This window comes from Nannospalax galili, unplaced genomic scaffold (genome assembly GCF_000622305.1).
Source record: "Nannospalax galili isolate Female #2095 unplaced genomic scaffold, S.galili_v1.0 scaffold1183, whole genome shotgun sequence".
NCBI classification, from domain to species: domain Eukaryota; kingdom Metazoa; phylum Chordata; class Mammalia; order Rodentia; family Spalacidae; genus Nannospalax; species Nannospalax galili.
The window spans coordinates 411806-428782 of record NW_008350356.1 but is presented as its reverse complement, the minus strand read 5'-3'; the positions used below and the strand labels follow the sequence as shown (position 1 = coordinate 428782).

Here is a 16977-nt window from a genome sequence, read left to right as displayed (position 1 = left end):
GTAGCTATTCCTGCTATCTCATAGACACTCCTCCCCCCTGTCTATTGTGGTGTGCAGGGTGTGTGTGTGTGTGTGTGTGTGTGTGTGTGTGTGTGTGTGTGTGGAGAGAGAGAGAGAGAGAGAGAGAGAGAGAGAGAGAGAGAGTCTTAATATATAGCCCAGGCTGGCTTCAGAACATTGAGGCCCACTCATGCCAAGTGACTCGCTTGTCCCAAGATCACTATCTGGTTAGCAGGGGTGAATCGGTCCCCCGACTGTCATTGCTTCTATTGCAAGCTTCAAAATGCACTAATTATTGGTAACTTATTTCACTAAATATAAGTAAGAAAATATATGTCTGATAAGACCTTGATAAAAATGATAAACGTATATCCCAATACCGCTCACTGGTTTTCCTCTTAGTTTCCCAAAACATACTAGACAAACAATTTAAGCTTTGCCAGGAGAGAAAAGTTAATTTAAAAATGGAGCCAAAATTTGTTCCAAGCCTGTGCCCCATTCGCTGTGCTGGCCACGTCTGAATGGGTTACTGGATTTGATTGTTGTGGCTTCAGTGTGAAGCAAGCCCCCAAAGGTTCCTGTGTCAAAGCTTGTGTGACTGTCAGCGATGAACAGTGACTGGACCATGAGGGTGACAACCTCATCAATGTGTTTAGTTCATTGATGAACTTCTAGCTGAATGGACTGTGAGGAGATGAGTGTGGCTGGAGGAAGTGGGTCCTTGGGAGTGTGGGTTTGAAAGCATATCTTGTTTTCAGACCCCTCCCCTGCCTCTTCCCATCTTCTTCTCTCTCTGTCTCTCTCCTCTTCCTCTCTCTTCTCCATGTGTCTCCTCCTCTCTATCTCTCTGTCTTATATGTTGGTTCTATCTCTTTTCTCTCCCTCTCTCTTCTCTATCATGTGTCCTCTCCCCCTCTCTCTGTCCTCTCTCTTTCCCTCCCCCTCCTCTCTTCTTTCTCTCTTCTCTCCTCTCTCCTTTCTCTGTGTGTCCTCTCCCTTTCTCTCCCCCTCCTTCCCTCTTTCTCTCTCCCCCTCCTTCCCTCTTTCTCTCTCTCCCTCCTTCTTTCTCTCTCTTCCTCCCTCCCTCCCTGGCTGCTCTACTCCATCACACCCTTTCTGCTTGATGCTGTAACTCACTTCAAGCCCAACCAAAGGAGCCAAGCCAGCTATACTCTCAAAACTCTCAAACTGTGAGTGAAAATAAATGTTTCCTCCTTTTAATTTATCTCTCTTGGGTAGTTTGTCACAACAACAAAAAATGACTATCACATTAATCCTCACAAAAACCCAAACAGGCAGCATTAACACTTCTTTTATAGAGGAGGAAGTGGAATCTCAGCAGTGTTAAGAGACTAGCTCAAGAAGCACAGCTTTTAAGCAACAAAATCAGGATTTGAACTCAGATCTCTTGAATCCGAAGCCAATATCTTTCTACTATTCTATGGCATTACTTTTTAAGGGAGGTTGGCTTGTTGGGGCTAAAGTGACACAAGAGTTCATGTCAGCACCTAGGTGGTCAAGGTGATTCCCAAGGTTCCACACCCCACACAATAGTAAGTGCCCTCCATTCCACCCGAGTCTGGTTCTCTGAGGTGTCCAGCCTCTGAGTAGTTGTGGCTGACCCCAAAGCAATGTCCCGGTGCTCTAGAGAGGGTAGAGGAATAATCAGAAGGAAGGGAAAAGGGGCTTCCCTGTCCTACTCAGAGGGGTGTGACCCCTTCCACTTAACCAGAGGCACAGAGCACAGAGGTCTGTCCTGAATGTCTACTTGTAATACAGAACCCTCCCTTTCTGCGTAGGATTTTATGAGAACAAATGAGGTAATATACCTGAAGTGTTTTGAGAGCTTTCTAAGTGCAACATAAATATAACAATGGAGTTGCTGATGCTGATAACAATAATAACAGTAGTGGCGATGGGACTACATCCACAGTCATAATTTAAGGGAATATTCAAAATGAGAAAGCACTACCAAAATCAATCTACTGAACTTTATTTAGAAGAGAAGCTGCTAATAAAAATGTTATGGGAATGTGAACTCTTGGGAAATAATGATGATTTTCTTCTATTAAAAGGCTCATCAGATCCATTTCCAAAGCACAGCTCAGTTATTTGTGGGCTCTTTGCCACCAAGTGCAACAAGTCCTCTGTTTGAAGAGAAGCAGTGGCTGCCCCTTTTGTGTGCTGAAGCCCTGGACTCTGGAGACGGAAGGGACCTGAGTTTCTGGACACACTAGCAGACACCTCGTTTATCAGAGGGCTGATGCGAGTAAAGCATCTTCCCGAGCTTCTTCTTTCTCTCCTGTCATTGCTCCACCCCATCAGCAGCTGCTGTGTAGCTTGAGTTTAAAGTCATTAGTAGTGGAACAGTAATGGACTGGGACTGCCTTCCTCACGTTGGGAAAGAGTCCTTTCCAAAGATAAATCAACAGGGAATATGCACTCACATAGTGTGGTCTGACCCTGCTGCTCACCTTGCCTAGTTTAGGGACTTGGGGATGGAGGGTGAAAACAGACTAGGGAGAAGGTAGGAAGAGACAGGGTAAGTGGGAGCAATTCCAAACAGTCTGGGGAATGAAGAGCTTAGTTAAGTGAAGGTGGAGCCCCTTCCCAGGGCCAGGCAACCATTGCATCACCATCGCCCTGTTCTTTGGTTTTGACAGTGGCATGATAAGAGAGGACTACTTGACTTGCATGTGATTTCAACCTTGGAATTTTGAGAGTCCCCAAACCATAATAATTTCTTAGGAGAGGTAAAAAAGAAAAAACAAGGGCAGCTTTGTGGAACTTGGTGATGCACCTTAATTCTGAGCTCTTGGAATGCCCCGCCCCGTTGAAAAAGAAAAGCCCACCATGACAACATGGATTCCAGGGACAGTAGCCAACTGGAGCGGCTACAGAAGGAAACTCATGACCGTTATCTTTCTTTAAGGATGGGATTTACCATTGAAACTGCTGAACAACACGCCCTCCTGGAGCAGTGCTGGGGCTACACACACAGCCGTGGGCCACGGACACCATAGTGGGTCATAGGATGAGTATGGCAGCCTTCCGTGCTCTGCTTCCTGTACAGAAGAGGCCAACCACGACAGACGAACGTGAAGCTCTCCACCCAAGCTCACTGCCCAAACGTGCCATCTCCTGGTAATCACAGAAAGAATGTACTCAGGACACCTCTCCTTAGTTATTGTGGATAAACTCAAAATTTTATCCATAAACCTGAAAATGCCACCGTTTTTATTGACTCTGAAAACCGAAAGGGCCCACCACTGACAGTGATAGACTACTGTCTTAACTGATCAGATATGGCTGTTAACAGAAGCTGGTACTTGGTATCTTATAAAAAGAAGAAGTTTATTTGGCTCACAGTGATAGAGACAGGAAAGGCCAAACAGCATTGCCTTAGCATCTGCTATTGGCCCCATGGCTGAGAAAGGCACATGGTAAAGAAGAAGCAAGACTCGAGGAGGCAGCAGGCGTCCTCTTTTCAAACAACACATTCTCTGAAGAACTAATCTGGTGCTTCAGGAGCTAAATGAGTTCCTTCAAAGAGTGATACCTCCAAGGCAAAGTCATCTTCCACCTTCAGCAAGGCCCCTCTTCCTATAGACCCAGCACCTACTTATGTGCTTACACTGGGGATCAAGCTTCATCTGGCAAACTGTTATGGTTTGGATCTTAAATGTCCCCCAAATATCATGTGCTTAGTCACCAGCCTGTGGTCCTACTGAGAGGTATCACAACCTTCATGTGGTAAGGCCTCGTAGGAGGAAATTAGCTCATGGGGAATGTGTCCTTGCAGTGGATATTGGGATCTTGGCCCTAAGTCCTGCTTTACTTTGCTTTGTAGCCACCACAAGGTGAACAGATCTCTTCTTCTGCAAGCTCCCACTACGATGTACTGTGCCATGACGGGTCCAAAGTCACCATAGATTGAAATTTCTGGAACCATCAGCTAAAATAAATCTTTCATCTTTTTAAGTTGGTTTTCTCATAGGTGGTTTTTATCATAGTGAGAAAGCTGTTGGAAGACATACTAACGCCATAACTAAACCACAACAGACACTTCGTGCCCTCTGCATTCCATGCTCCAAAATAGATTCTGTGGAACTGGGGAGATGGCTCAGCGATTAAGAGCACTGGCTGCTCTTGCAGAGGACCTGGGTTTGATTCCCAGCACCCACACGGCAGCTAACTCCAGTCTGTAACTCCAGTTCCAGGGGATCCAACGCCCTCTTCTGACCTCTGCAGGCATTACACAACATAGGTTCACTCATATACATGTAGGCATGGATAAAATTTTAATATGAAACACTACACTTTGGACATTTAACACTTTTGTGGAGATGTTCTCGGCCACGGCATCCCCTAGGTCCTGTTTCTATGTCTTCCTGCCCTTATTTGATAGAGATTTTAAAAAGCACTGCTCTGGGTGGGGACTGTAACTAATAGCAAAACATTTGCCTGACACACACAAGGCCTTGAGTTTGATCCCAAACACACCACACACACACACACACACACACACACACACACTCACTCATCTAACACACATACACACACACACACACACACACACACACAAACTACACACCACACACACTCCCAACAACAATAACAAAGAACTGTTCTAAGTTAGCTGGCTTCCCTCTTGACCACCCATTCTCTAAATAAACTAATCCATTTTGTTCTCTATGGAATAGATTTTGGAATTTTTAAGTCTCCACATATTCTATAGAAATATATTTCTAGAGTTGTATTCCCTGAAGACTTCGAGGACAGAAAAGCATGCTTCATTTAGGATGATTGAACGAGAGTCTACATACAGCAAGAGAGTAAAAGCCCTGACTTCCAGAAGGCTCTTAGCCTTGTTAATTAGTGTTTCTCTTGCCCTCTGGCAGACTTCCTCTACCTAAAGGCACAGAATGGTCGGCAGCTCCTTTCCCTTCCTTTCCTCTTTCTGTCGTCATCTAAATAATGGCCCTGGGATTCCACTCTCGCCTCATCCCACAAAGACATTAGTCTGTTTCTAGAAGAAAATGAAGACATTCCTTCTTATACAGCAACTCTTCCCATAGATATGCCAGCACTACCACCCCTATTCTGCCAGAGAGAACCCCATCACCTTGTGCCCCTCATCCACTCACTGGTAAATCCAGTACACGGAAGGCTGCCAGAGAGTAGATGACACAAGGACTCTCTGGCCATACCAGCTTCATGCTATGGCTTTTGACCCTGATCGCCAAAGTAAATCCTTCCCTCCTCCAGCCAGGCAAAGAAAAAGCGATCTGTTTTACAAACACTGCCTACACTCATTCACCATGATGGCAGGAGGTGCCTGGTGCTAGCTCAACACATGATACTTGGCTAAATGTGTTCTCCAATCTAAAGACACATTCAACTCAATCCAAGACCACTTCATCTTCATTTATTCAGACCCACAACCAAGTACCAATTTGACCTTGGATTAACAACAGACTCCCTAGAAAGTTTGGGTCTGCAGTTGGGAACATAACTGCTCAGCCTCTGACAATGTTCATGCTGTTCAGACCCTCACTGAGGTTCCAACTGTATTCTGAATTGAGGGATCTGCTGGTTAGTTTTTGTCATCTTGACACAAACTAGAGACACCTGAGAAGAGGGACCTCAACCGAGGAATTTCCTCCATCAAATTGGCCTATGGAAATGTCTGTGAGGCAGTTTCTTAATTGCTAATTGATCTAAGTGGGCCCAGCCCACTGTGGATGGTTCCGTCCCTAGGCAGGTGGGTCTAGGTTATATAAAAAAGGTAGCTGAGCAAGCCAGGGTAAGCAAGCCAGTAGGCAATCTTCTTCCATGGTCTCTGCTTCAGCTCCTACCTTGGGTTCCTGCCTTCAGTTGCTGCCCTGACTTACCTCAGAGATGGATTGTTGCTTGGGAGTTATAATGTGAAATAAACCCTTTCCTCCCCAAGCTGCTCTTGGTCACACAATAAATAAATCACAGCAATCAAAACTAACTAGAACAGGAATCACTCTCAAGGCAAGGGAGTACTATTTGCCCAAGCACACTGAATTTAAATATGCTTTAATAAGATGGAAGACATCTGTCAGAAGGAATGCTCAAGAATGTTTGGGTTTACCACAGATTGCTGGGTAGATGTCTTGTACACAGGGAATTCAATGTCATTGTCTATTTTTCAGATTAACATTGCCATAATGTATTCCCAAGACCTAGCATTATAATGTGACTTGCTGAAGTATTGGATTGGCTGTTATAGCTTGTCTCCTGGAAGTGTCATTTATTTTCAGTATATTTCTTTTTTTAATATTTTATTTCTTTTTTTAAATTTTTTTACGTGTATATTGTCTGCATGTAGGTAAGTGCACCCGTGTCATGCAATGCCCATGGAGGACAGAAGAGGCTTCGGAGCCCCTGGAACTGGAGTTACGAACAGTTGTTAGCTGCCATGTGGGTGCTGGGATTCAAACCTGGGTCTTCTGCAAGAATAGTTAGTGTTCTTAACCGCTTGAGCCATCTCTCCAGCCCCAATTTTCAGTGCATTTTTTAAACCATAGATACAACTATATTCAACTTTGTCCACAAAGTGTGTTACCTAGACAATTACATTGTTCACAATAAGGACTAGGGAGAGCAAAAAGTTTCAAAGAACTTTCATTCACTTACTTCTCCCACTCTTTTAATTAAAAAAATCATATAACAGAGCAGATTAAAAAGAACTAAAGCGAAACAGAAAGAAGCGAATCAGGAAACAGCTTTCCCCTAATGGGTCTTCAAACTGCCACCTCCACCTTCCTCCCCCTCAAGTGGTATTTTAAATCTTTTTTCAAATTTAAATTGTTTTATTTTTGAGAATTTCATGCATGAGTACTGTGTTTACATTATTTCTGTCCTTCAGAGCATATCCTCTGAGACCTTTCTACCTGGCCTTCATGGCCTTAATGGAGGAGAGTGAGCTCTGCATGTCTCTACCCATGACCTCTACTGAACACTCTGTGTGCACTGAGGAGAAAGATCAAATGCCTTGACTTATTCTATTATTTTCTTCACTCCATTCAAACTAGACCTGACTTCCACTTTCTCCCAGACCTTCAGAAGGAGGATGCCCAGGAAATCAAAGCATGAACTCTTTACTTTTAAGCTTCAGGCGCTCGTCCCTGCAATGAAAGACTCCTCCAAAATAATGTTGGCTTGGACTCACCCCGCCGCTGACTTTAAAATACAACCCCTACCTGAGGTGTGGCCTGGCGGTGTCTCCAGAACATAGGATCATTTACTAACTTCCTCAGTATGAGAGGCTTAGTGCCGAAGCCTGTCCCCTTAGTACCCTTTCCCTCCACAGTATAGCTAGAGATAACCTAGGAGGCTCTCTGCCTAGCTCCTTAAAGGTAAACAGAAGTGACTTTAAACATTCAGCAGCCAGTGAGTAGGATGCTTGTGCCTTGGATACTGATGATCCCCGTGCGAAGTGGCTTTGCTCCTTTTCCACTTGGTCCTTCATTTAGACTATCTGGCAAAATCATTACAGGAAGAAGGACCCGCTTTGGCTCACAGATTAAAGTCCATTGTGGCAGGGGCTACTTGGTGGAGCTCATGGCTGTGGAACTGAGATAGGTACTCCTCACATCTCAGGGGACCAAAAGGCAGTCGATCAGGCCAGAGGTGGGCCAGGCTATAACCCTCAAACCTCCAGCTTTCCTCCAGTCACCCTCTTCCTTCAGTACTAGAGATCCTACAACGTCCCCAAACAGTTCACCAGCTGGAGGCCAAGTATTCAAACACATGAGTCTGTGGAGAACATTTTACGTCTTAACAGAAGCCCCTTTCACTGAGAAGATTCTCAGCATTCCTGGATAAAGCAACTCAGATTCATGCTTTTTAACCTCTCCGTCAAATGCCATTATCCATACTCTACCAATAACATTGCCCACCCCAGGTCTAGGAGACACATCAGGGCACAAGAAGCTCTTCTTGTGGCAAACCTACCGATTAGTGTACAGTTGAAGACCAAGGACTCGAGAGTCCTCCATACATTCAGTTGGGATATCCCACTTTGAGCTTCCCTCTGCCAAATGGGTTGCACAGATTTACCAGGATCTTGCTCTGCTTGCCCTTTGTTCTCTGGTCCTCCTGTTTTCTGTTGAATGGATTCCAAGAACATCGTGTCAGAGTTCATTGCAGAATAAAGTGAAGCGACACCAAAGAGAAGGGTGAGTGACGTCCAAAGGGGCCAGTGTCCCGATTTACAGCAGAAAATGGGCTTTTTATACCGTCTCTGGACGGTTACGGGGAGCAGCTTCATGACGTGCAGTTTTCTGTCCAGGTAACTGACAGCCCTATTTGGATGAACTCTTAAAGGAGGAGGGAACATATCATGAGTGCACCCTAAAGGGCACTGGCGGCATTATTGTCCAAGGAGACGGCATCCTATAGATTTGAAAAAGCATGGTCAGGGGCTCTTTCCAAAGAAAACACGGGTTTCCTCCACCCCTGGGAGGTCTCAGAGTCATCACCTGGCTGTTCAGACAGGCAGAGGAGAGCCTCCTGAAGGTGGGGTGCTGCCCAGGAAAAGCCCCAAGGGAAGGATTTGTCACTCAGATTCCTGAGTAGGTGAAGTAGAAGGATCACCTCAGACATGGGGGTTGGGCCTTAGTGAGGGGCCTAGTCCCCTGAGCTTAGCCCTGGTGATGGACTGAGACCAGCCTTCAGAAGGTGAGGGTCTTCCCTGGGGAACTGGGGCCAGCCCCTCCGGGTGCCCCAGGCCCCTCTGTGGCAGGATCACAGTCTCAGCCCCTTCCTTTGGCCGGTCCTGTGGGATTCTGGGGTGGCCTGCTAGAAATCACTTTTGGAGACCCGCAGGTGTGGACTCCCGGTCGCCTTTGGCACCCGGCCGCCACAGGGCTGCGGGGAGGCGCGGAGCGGCGCCTGCGCTGTGCTGGCTGGGGAACTGCTCACTTCTCACCGCGTGGGGTGTGTGACAGGCTGGGGAAGATGCAGACAGCGGAGGCGGGCGCCGGCAGGCGGGGCGGGATGGCGGGCGTCTGGCGGCGGTGACAGCGGGTACCTGCCTGCCGGCCTCGCCCGCGCCCCGCCTGGGCTGACAGCCGCCTGCTAATTGGGGAGGCGCGCGGACCGGCAGGGTTTGCAGGCTGGGGGCCCGCGCCCCGCGGTGCTCACACCCTGGGTGCTGGGGGTGCGGCCGCCGGCCTGTCACCGGCCTGTGCGACAAGCCCGGCCTGTTGGGCTTTTTCATTAAGAAGAAGAAGAAGAAAAAAAAAACTCAAGGGGGAAAAAGGTGGAAGAAAGCAGCCTGTAATTGGGCTTTGAAAGGGAGGTTACTGCTTGTCAGAGGAGGCGTAAGCTGCGACCAAGAGATGCCATTAGCATCAGACTCCCACGGAGGGGAGCTAGGCCACAGCCCTTCCTTCCTTTGCCCTCCCCGGTGAGTGGAGTGGATCCCTTTTCCGGATGCAAAGGATGAAGTGTGGGTGCAGCCTGGGCGCTGGGTGACTGCACATGAACGTAGGCCTCCGTAGATGCGTGCAGCTCTAAGTGATAACTGTGGTTTCCTCACACACACACACACACACACACACACACACACACACACAGAGCGGAGCACACACAGCTCAGGGCCAGGAGCACACATCGCCCAGGGCCAGGTGACAAAGACCCACTATAGTTAGAGGTAGGGCTGGTACAGCTCCAACCTTAATCTGGGGTTTAGAGTCTGTTGGGGATCCTGCCTTTTCACTTCTCTCCCAGCTAATACCATTTCGGCCCACAGATATGACTCAAATCACATTCTTAGAGATTTACTCATTTTGATTCAGGCTTAGCTCACAATTATACAGCAAAGTCTCCTGGGAGGGCTTATATGTTAAGCTCTGCCAGTAATTTCTCCCTTAGCAAGAATAAGGGAAATAAAGATTGTGGATACCTGGAGCTGGTGTGTGTGTGTGTGTGTGTGTGTGTGTGTGTGTGTGTGTTGGTGGCAGTGTAAAGAAGGGAGTCTGATAAGAGGGAAACATAGGGTGGTGGGACACATGGACAGGGGCTGAGAACTCCACAGTGCATGTCTAAGACCCTCCCAACTAATTTCATTGACATTAGAAGTTGGCCTCCATCAGACTTGGACTTTTGGGCTTCCCCCTTCACACCTGTGGTCAGGTGAGGGTCTGCTGCTGGCCCATCGTGGCCTCCCTCAGGTGCTGGCAGCTCCCACAGCTGTCATTCTCCTAGAGTGACAATGGGACCTGCGGGGAAAGCTGCCACGTCAGCACCCAGCCGGCCTCACACTCCAGCAGCTAATTAAAGCCAGGAAGGTAATTTATTGCTGAGGGAGAAAGTGAGGGAGGTTTGGCTTAGCTGAAATGGCCCCCAAAGAGTTATGGAAGCTAAAGTGGGTTTTCAGAAGCAAAAGTTAATTGCTCTTCACTTAGCATTTCAGTGTCATGAGGCTCTGAGTTACACATACACTGAGTGGAAGCCTTTACCCAGACATGGGGTGGGGAGGACAGGGACTCAGTGGGAGGTGGGTGTGCCTTACCCAGGGTTTCCAGGTGGCTGGAGGGCCCCGACCATGGATTTAAGGTGCCACTGGGCCTACTTCTTAGAATGCAGTCCCAGCAGGCATCTGTGTAGGCATGGGTTTAGGGGCAGGGGAGCTCCTGCCTGTGACTCTGGAGACTGGGGATGTGGGGAGGGGAAGTACTCAGTTCTACTTTGAGAACTCAGTGACTTGTGTGCACTCTGCCCCTGCCAGGAAGTCCTCTCATTTAATGATCATGAACCTATATGGTCACTATGCTGTTCCTAGGTAGCTAGCCAGATAGCCGTAGGCTTGGAGCCATTGGAGATGGAACCTCTCTCACTATCAGCTTTGGACCCCATCTTATGTTTTCCTGATAACCCATTCATATTTTTAAAGGAAAATTATCACAATTGTCCCCTCTTAGAGTTTGAAATGCCGCATGGAAGGGAGAAAGCATCATTGGTATGGTCAGGGAGCCATACCAATGAAATCCCCACAGTATGGTAGTCTAGTGATACCTGCAATTACAAAACCAGCTGATATGCCAGGGCGCACTGAGGTTGGGGGTGGGAGGTGGAGGGATGGAATCAGGGAAGGAGCTGAAGAGTTCCACCTCAAGATGAATCAGTGGATGCTGAGGGAGGGAGAATCGGGTTTATTTTTAAGGGACTAGTTCCCTGAGAGGCTATCAATCCCAAACTGACAGCCCTAAACATGGGTACACACAAGCACCACTAAATGAACTCAGTGCACTATATATGTGTCTATATATAGTATATATGTATATTTGTAAATGTATGTGTGTATATGTAGCAATAATAATCAAAGAAGAGCACAAGAAGCCGAGAGGGAGTGGGGGGACATGGGAGAAGTTGGAGGGGGACTGAGAGAGATGGAAATAATGCAAAGACAATCCTCATGTATGAAATTCTCAAAAATAAAAAAATTTAAATAAAAAAAAAGATTTAAAATACCACATGAGGGAGGAGGGTGAAGGTATCAGTTTTGAGACCCATTAAGGGAAAGCTATTTCCTGATTTACTTCTTTTTTATTTATTTCAGTTATTTTTAATCTACTCTATGATTTTTTTGACTAAAAGAACAGGACCCTAGTCACACCCGTGGCTTTGGGTGGAGACATGGAATGTTAAACGGCCCCAAATATTATAAGATCACCCTGGAGAGCTACACTCACCTGCCACCACTGCAGGCCTGGTGCTTTCTCTGCTCTTGTGTCCTCACATCTGTGTAGAAGGAAATCTATTCTCCCTGGCACACATGGGTGGTTTGGGCCATAGGCACAGAAGGCTGGGTAGGAACACTGTGTGTCCATCCTGGAAATGGGGAGATCATTTGGGATGTTAGTGTGGGTGTAGGAGAGGAAGAGAGAGTGGGCCCGGCTGGCAGAGCATGAAAGAGATGAATAAGAAGTGAGGCTGGGCTCAATAATTCTCCAAAGGGAGGGACTGCCCTTATTAGTCTTTCTACTTATCCTGACCACAGTCAGCACTCAGTTAAACACTTGCTAAATGAAATAGAGATGGGAATCACATAGGATGGTTCTTTTAGTCTGCAGTGCCAGACAACTTTGATCCTAATACCTAAGTTAGGCATCAGTTCAACCTTCCTTACCCCCTACAGATTGTGTCACAAATCAAGGAGGCATAAAAGGGAGGATGCTGAGGAAGGAGATACAAGAAAGACCAGAGCTGCAAGAACACACTTGGAACAAACAGCCTGTTCCTCTTTGCCTCTGTACCGGGCACTCTGGTATGTACAAGGATGTTCAAGAAGCGCTAAGAAACCATCATATTTCAAAATTTGCAAAACCAGCACTAGAGAAGGATGAAAGGAAGAGGGAGAAAAATGGCACACTCCGAACTGTCTCTGTGTGACAGAAAATCTTTCAAGCAAACTTTTATCTGCAAGTAGCAGTGCCCACCCCTCCCCCTCTCCCCATAAAGAGGAATATAAGGCTCCTGTCTAAGGCAATGAAGACCATATATTGAAATCATTAATTATGACCCAATTCGTGCTTATATTGTGAAAGGTAATCATTTGCCATCTAAGAGATGCCCATCCCTTTTAAAACCACTAAGGCTCTCAGGGAGTGTTCAAGAGTTTACAGTTCTGTGTTTGAATTCTACACTTGCTTTTTTTACCACTGGGTTCAAAATTCAGTCAACACTTGATAAGTTCTGATACCAGTGTTCAAGCCATGGGGTCTTCACTCCTTCACAACAGACCTAAGCCAGGGCCTGGATAATAAATTTGCTAATTTTCTTCTCAGATTTGTGTGTACATGCTTATGCCATAACATATGCATAGACCTACATCATTTTATGAATGGAGTTAAAAGAAGAATAGAAGGACCCAGGCCAAGTTGAAGAAGAGAACAATCAACTTCATCTCTCCCAAATGTCCAAGGCCTGGGTGAAGGCCAACGCTGAGGTGCACAGCCCATAGCTTCACTTGAATCTTAAAGCCAAGCCAATATAAGCACACACATAGGGACCAGGGTCCTCCTCCACTGCAGTGCCCAGGGCCAGTCCAGAGTCAGAAGCCAGAGCCCAGAGCTCAGAGCTGGTCACTCTTTCCTCCAGAAGCTGTTCGGGAGGACTTGGTTCTGAATGGCTTCTTCCATTTCCATCTCTTGCTCTAAGATTCGAGCTGGACTAAAGAAAGACACTAGATTTCCTTAGTGGACATACCAGGTGCTCATTGAAAGCATGCCAAACACTACTGACATCATAGAATGGGCTGGAACAGACAGAAGGTACTTTAGAAAAGCCTTAGTCATCCAAAGAGACCTCTCCTTTCCCCAAGCTCTCCTCACCCCCAGAAGCAAAGGAACTTCCATAGATCATAGAGTGTTCCACAGACTATTCCACAGCATAGAACACAGTCTGCAGAATAATGTATAAATGGCATAAGGCATAGTCTATAACATATAGCCTAGTCTACAGCAAACACCACAGTCTACAGCATATGGCGTGCAAGGCACAGCACATACATAGCATGTAGCACAGCTGACAGGCTAAAGCATAAAGCCTAGTGTACAGCATATAGGCCAGCCTCTAGCATGTAGTACATACAGCATAGCATGCACTGTGGTGTATAGTATGGTCTATAGCATACAGTACACATGGTATATACAAGACAGCATACAGTAGAGAGCATGCATAACAGTGCATGACATATCTATAGCTCTGCTTACAGCATGGCTTCTTAAACTGTGGGTCATGATCTGACACGGGGCCTCATAACTGAATGTGGGGGTCATGAAAACTTCAGCAAGGTTTCTGAATGTGCAATGACCATAAGCTCATTGGTTCCCCAAGCTGGACTTGGATGGAACAAGTGTTTGCTGGTGTCCTACCTGAGGTGAAGAGAAGGTGAAGTGGAAAAGTCGCTCAACAACCAGGCACTAGGCAGGAGGTTAAATATTTACTAGGTCCCTGAATCTCTTCTTCAAGACAGGTATCGTTATCTTCACAAAGAAATCATCTCCCGTAGCGCCCAGTCAGCACGGGCTGAGATGGAACTGCAGTCGCACTTCAGAATACAGTAGACTCACCTGAGCAGAGTGGAGAGTTGAATCACAACAATAATTGAATAACTGTCAGGAGCAATTTCCACAGCATTTGCTGAGCACATGCAAAAGAAAAAAAAAACATTCAAATTGATGGTGTAAATGAGCACAGCCTCTTTGGAGAGCGATGAGGCAATATCAGTCAAAATTCTAAATGCACAAATCCTGAATGCCACAGGTTTTCACTCATATGAATGTATCCAACTGTACATGTATGCTCACTGGAGCTTTAAGAGAAAAAGAAGATGGGTGGGCCTACCTAAGAGTCCATTAACAGGTAATAAATTAAATAAACTGGCTCATCCATAAAATAAAATATTAAGGCTATGCATACATTAAGAAGAATGTGTTAAGAGTATTTTTCACTAGCACGGATGCAGGTCCAAGTACAGCCTGCTTAGATGGAAGAGCCTTTTGCATATAGCATACGCATAACATGTCTACACTGAACACGTCTAGAAGACACACACATTAACAATAGCTACTGCTAAGGAGGAAGTGTGAAACAGAGGTAGGGGAGTTCTGAATTGTTTGCTTTTACAGACCCTCTGTTTCTGTCAGTTTTTGTAATACTGATTACAGGTCACTGTGTGCCACCATGTTAGCTATCTTTGCGTCACTGTGTGACAAATCCTTGAGAGAAACTATTTAAAAGGAGAAAGATTTCTTTTGACTTACAATTTCAGAGGCTGAGTCCATGGTTGGCTAGGCCAAGAGGGTGTGATGGATGGAGCTGAAGTGTTCACCTCATGGCAGTGGGAAGCAACGGTAAGGCAGAAAGGGGTTAGGACAGGACACAGCCCCCAAGGCCACACTCCCAGTGACCTACTTCCTCACCTCCAAATGTCCCCATCACTTCCCAATAATGTCACCAAATTCATTCCGTCAACAAATTAACCCACCAATTAGGTCGGAGCCTTCATGGTCTAATCACTCAGTGAAGGGTATTCCAGCTGGGGACCAAGTCTTCAGCAATGAGCCTTTGGGAGGGCATGCACTTCACATCCAAACCATCATTTCCACCTGTTAGAAAGCAATCCTCCACAGATAAGGGAACTTACTGAAAACAAGAAACCAAGAGCCTCAATATGGACCTGCCTCCGTGGAACCTAGAATCCCAGATTTGAGCACCTCAGTAGTGACCACAGTAGCAGTGGAGTTCGGCATGAAGACTCAGGCTTCACCCGTACCCGGTCCTTTCTACAAGACCTCAGGCGCCTGCAGGAAAGTAGGAAGATCATAGTGGGCTGCAGTGCCTGGACCTGGGACACGTGCAGCTCCTCTCAGAGCCTAAGGTTAAACCCTCCTCTGTAAAGTGGGAATGGTCCTAGCATCCACTGAAGATGGCTGGGAAGGTACATTAAGCAAAGAGTGAAGAATCACTTCTTACAGGCACCACCAGGATGGAAAGTGACAAAGGGAACTTCAACCATCTGGAATTGACCCTTTGGAAAAACTGGGTCATCAGAGGAGGAGAGTCCCACCCAAGCCTGGCATGCCCCTCCCCATCTGCTTTAACTTGGCAAAGTGCTGAGAACTGCCAAGGGCTCACACACTCTCCAAAGAACATCTCCTCCCTCCTGGGGACTGGAGGCTGGGATTGTGTAGCCAAAGAAAATGGCGTGCCTGTCAAGTGGCCTCTGACAATGAGCCTTCTGTGTCCATTTCTAAGTCCCCAAGTAAATATTGGTTCATTGGTCTGCTGATGAAAATCGTTGATGGTGGATCTGATGGCCGCCTGGAGACCCAGGGAGCTTCTCAGCGAGCCGCCCTGATCCCAAACTTAGCCTGTCCCTTGTGCTGCTTTTCTTTCCTCTCCCTCACTTTCCCTCCACGGTCTCCCTGTTCCCACCCTGAGTCAGCCCTCCCCTCCTCCACAGAAATTCACTCCCTCAAGAACACCCCTGGGCTGGGGAAAATAATAATTAACTTAATAGACTGCTATAATTACATTAAATCATGGTACTATCACTGTAGGAACATAGACTCTGGGTGAAGAAAACTGCATTGGAATTCTAACTCCACTACTTACTAGCCAAGTAATGTTGGGTCAGGGAGCCTCAGTCAATTGGGAATGATCTTAAAACAGTTCACAAAGTGTAAAGGATGAGCTGGAAGCTGCTCCCTGGCAAATGTGAGCATGAGTATTCTTGAACTCCACAGGTAAGTTCCCATGTTAATTAAGCTGTTCAACTCCACCTCACAGGAGATGCCAAAGGGGAGGGAAATGAGGCTCCAGGAGGCTGAGCCGTTTCCCAAAACATTCATCTGGTCAGGGGACTCTTGAAGTTCTCTGATCCTGAGCACAGTATTCTACCCACCATGTCGGGAGAGGAGGCAGGGAAGAATGTGTTGAAGGGTCCCTGTGGTCTGGCTCCAGGGCAGGCAAGGCCAAGTGCATGGGTCTTGTCAGACTCCATACTGTCTCTGCTGGCATCACTCAAGGGAAGGTGACAGGTTACATGTACATACAGCCCCCAAAGAGTCAGAGCATACAGCAAGACTGAGTCAGAGACGAAATGAGGTAAGATAAGGAACATGGGGCTAGAGGGCTTCTAACAGCTTGCTGGAACCAGTACCAGACCCACCCTCACTGCTGAGGCTGTCCTCGGACCCTCTGTACATTGAGCACGTGGAGTGCACAGGGCAGAGGGTGGGGCCTCGAGGACTGAGCTCCCTTCACTCCACTGCCTGTCCTCCTCGGGACTGTGGTTCCACTGGGGAAAAAAAGTGTGATCCCTCTTATTTGTGAGAGAAGATGCAAATGCATAGAAATGGGATTTATCTCACAGGTGAGGGGCTCAGATCCCTGTGGGGGTACCAGGAATGTGAGCTTTAGACACCCAACGTG

General features: G+C 46.8%; 1 long non-coding RNA gene across 1 annotated transcript; it reads right to left on the bottom strand.

Annotated features, from left to right (window-relative positions):
* Positions 1-2068: 2068 nt before the first annotated feature.
* LOC115072807 lies at positions 2069-14181 on the bottom strand. The gene is made up of 4 exons (XR_003851825.1): positions 14112-14181; positions 11730-11868; positions 7987-8137; positions 2069-3141 (listed from the first exon to the last, which is right to left on the bottom strand). It is a non-coding gene; the product is annotated as an uncharacterized LOC115072807 (long non-coding RNA).
* Between the last annotated feature and the right edge of the window lie 2796 nt (positions 14182-16977).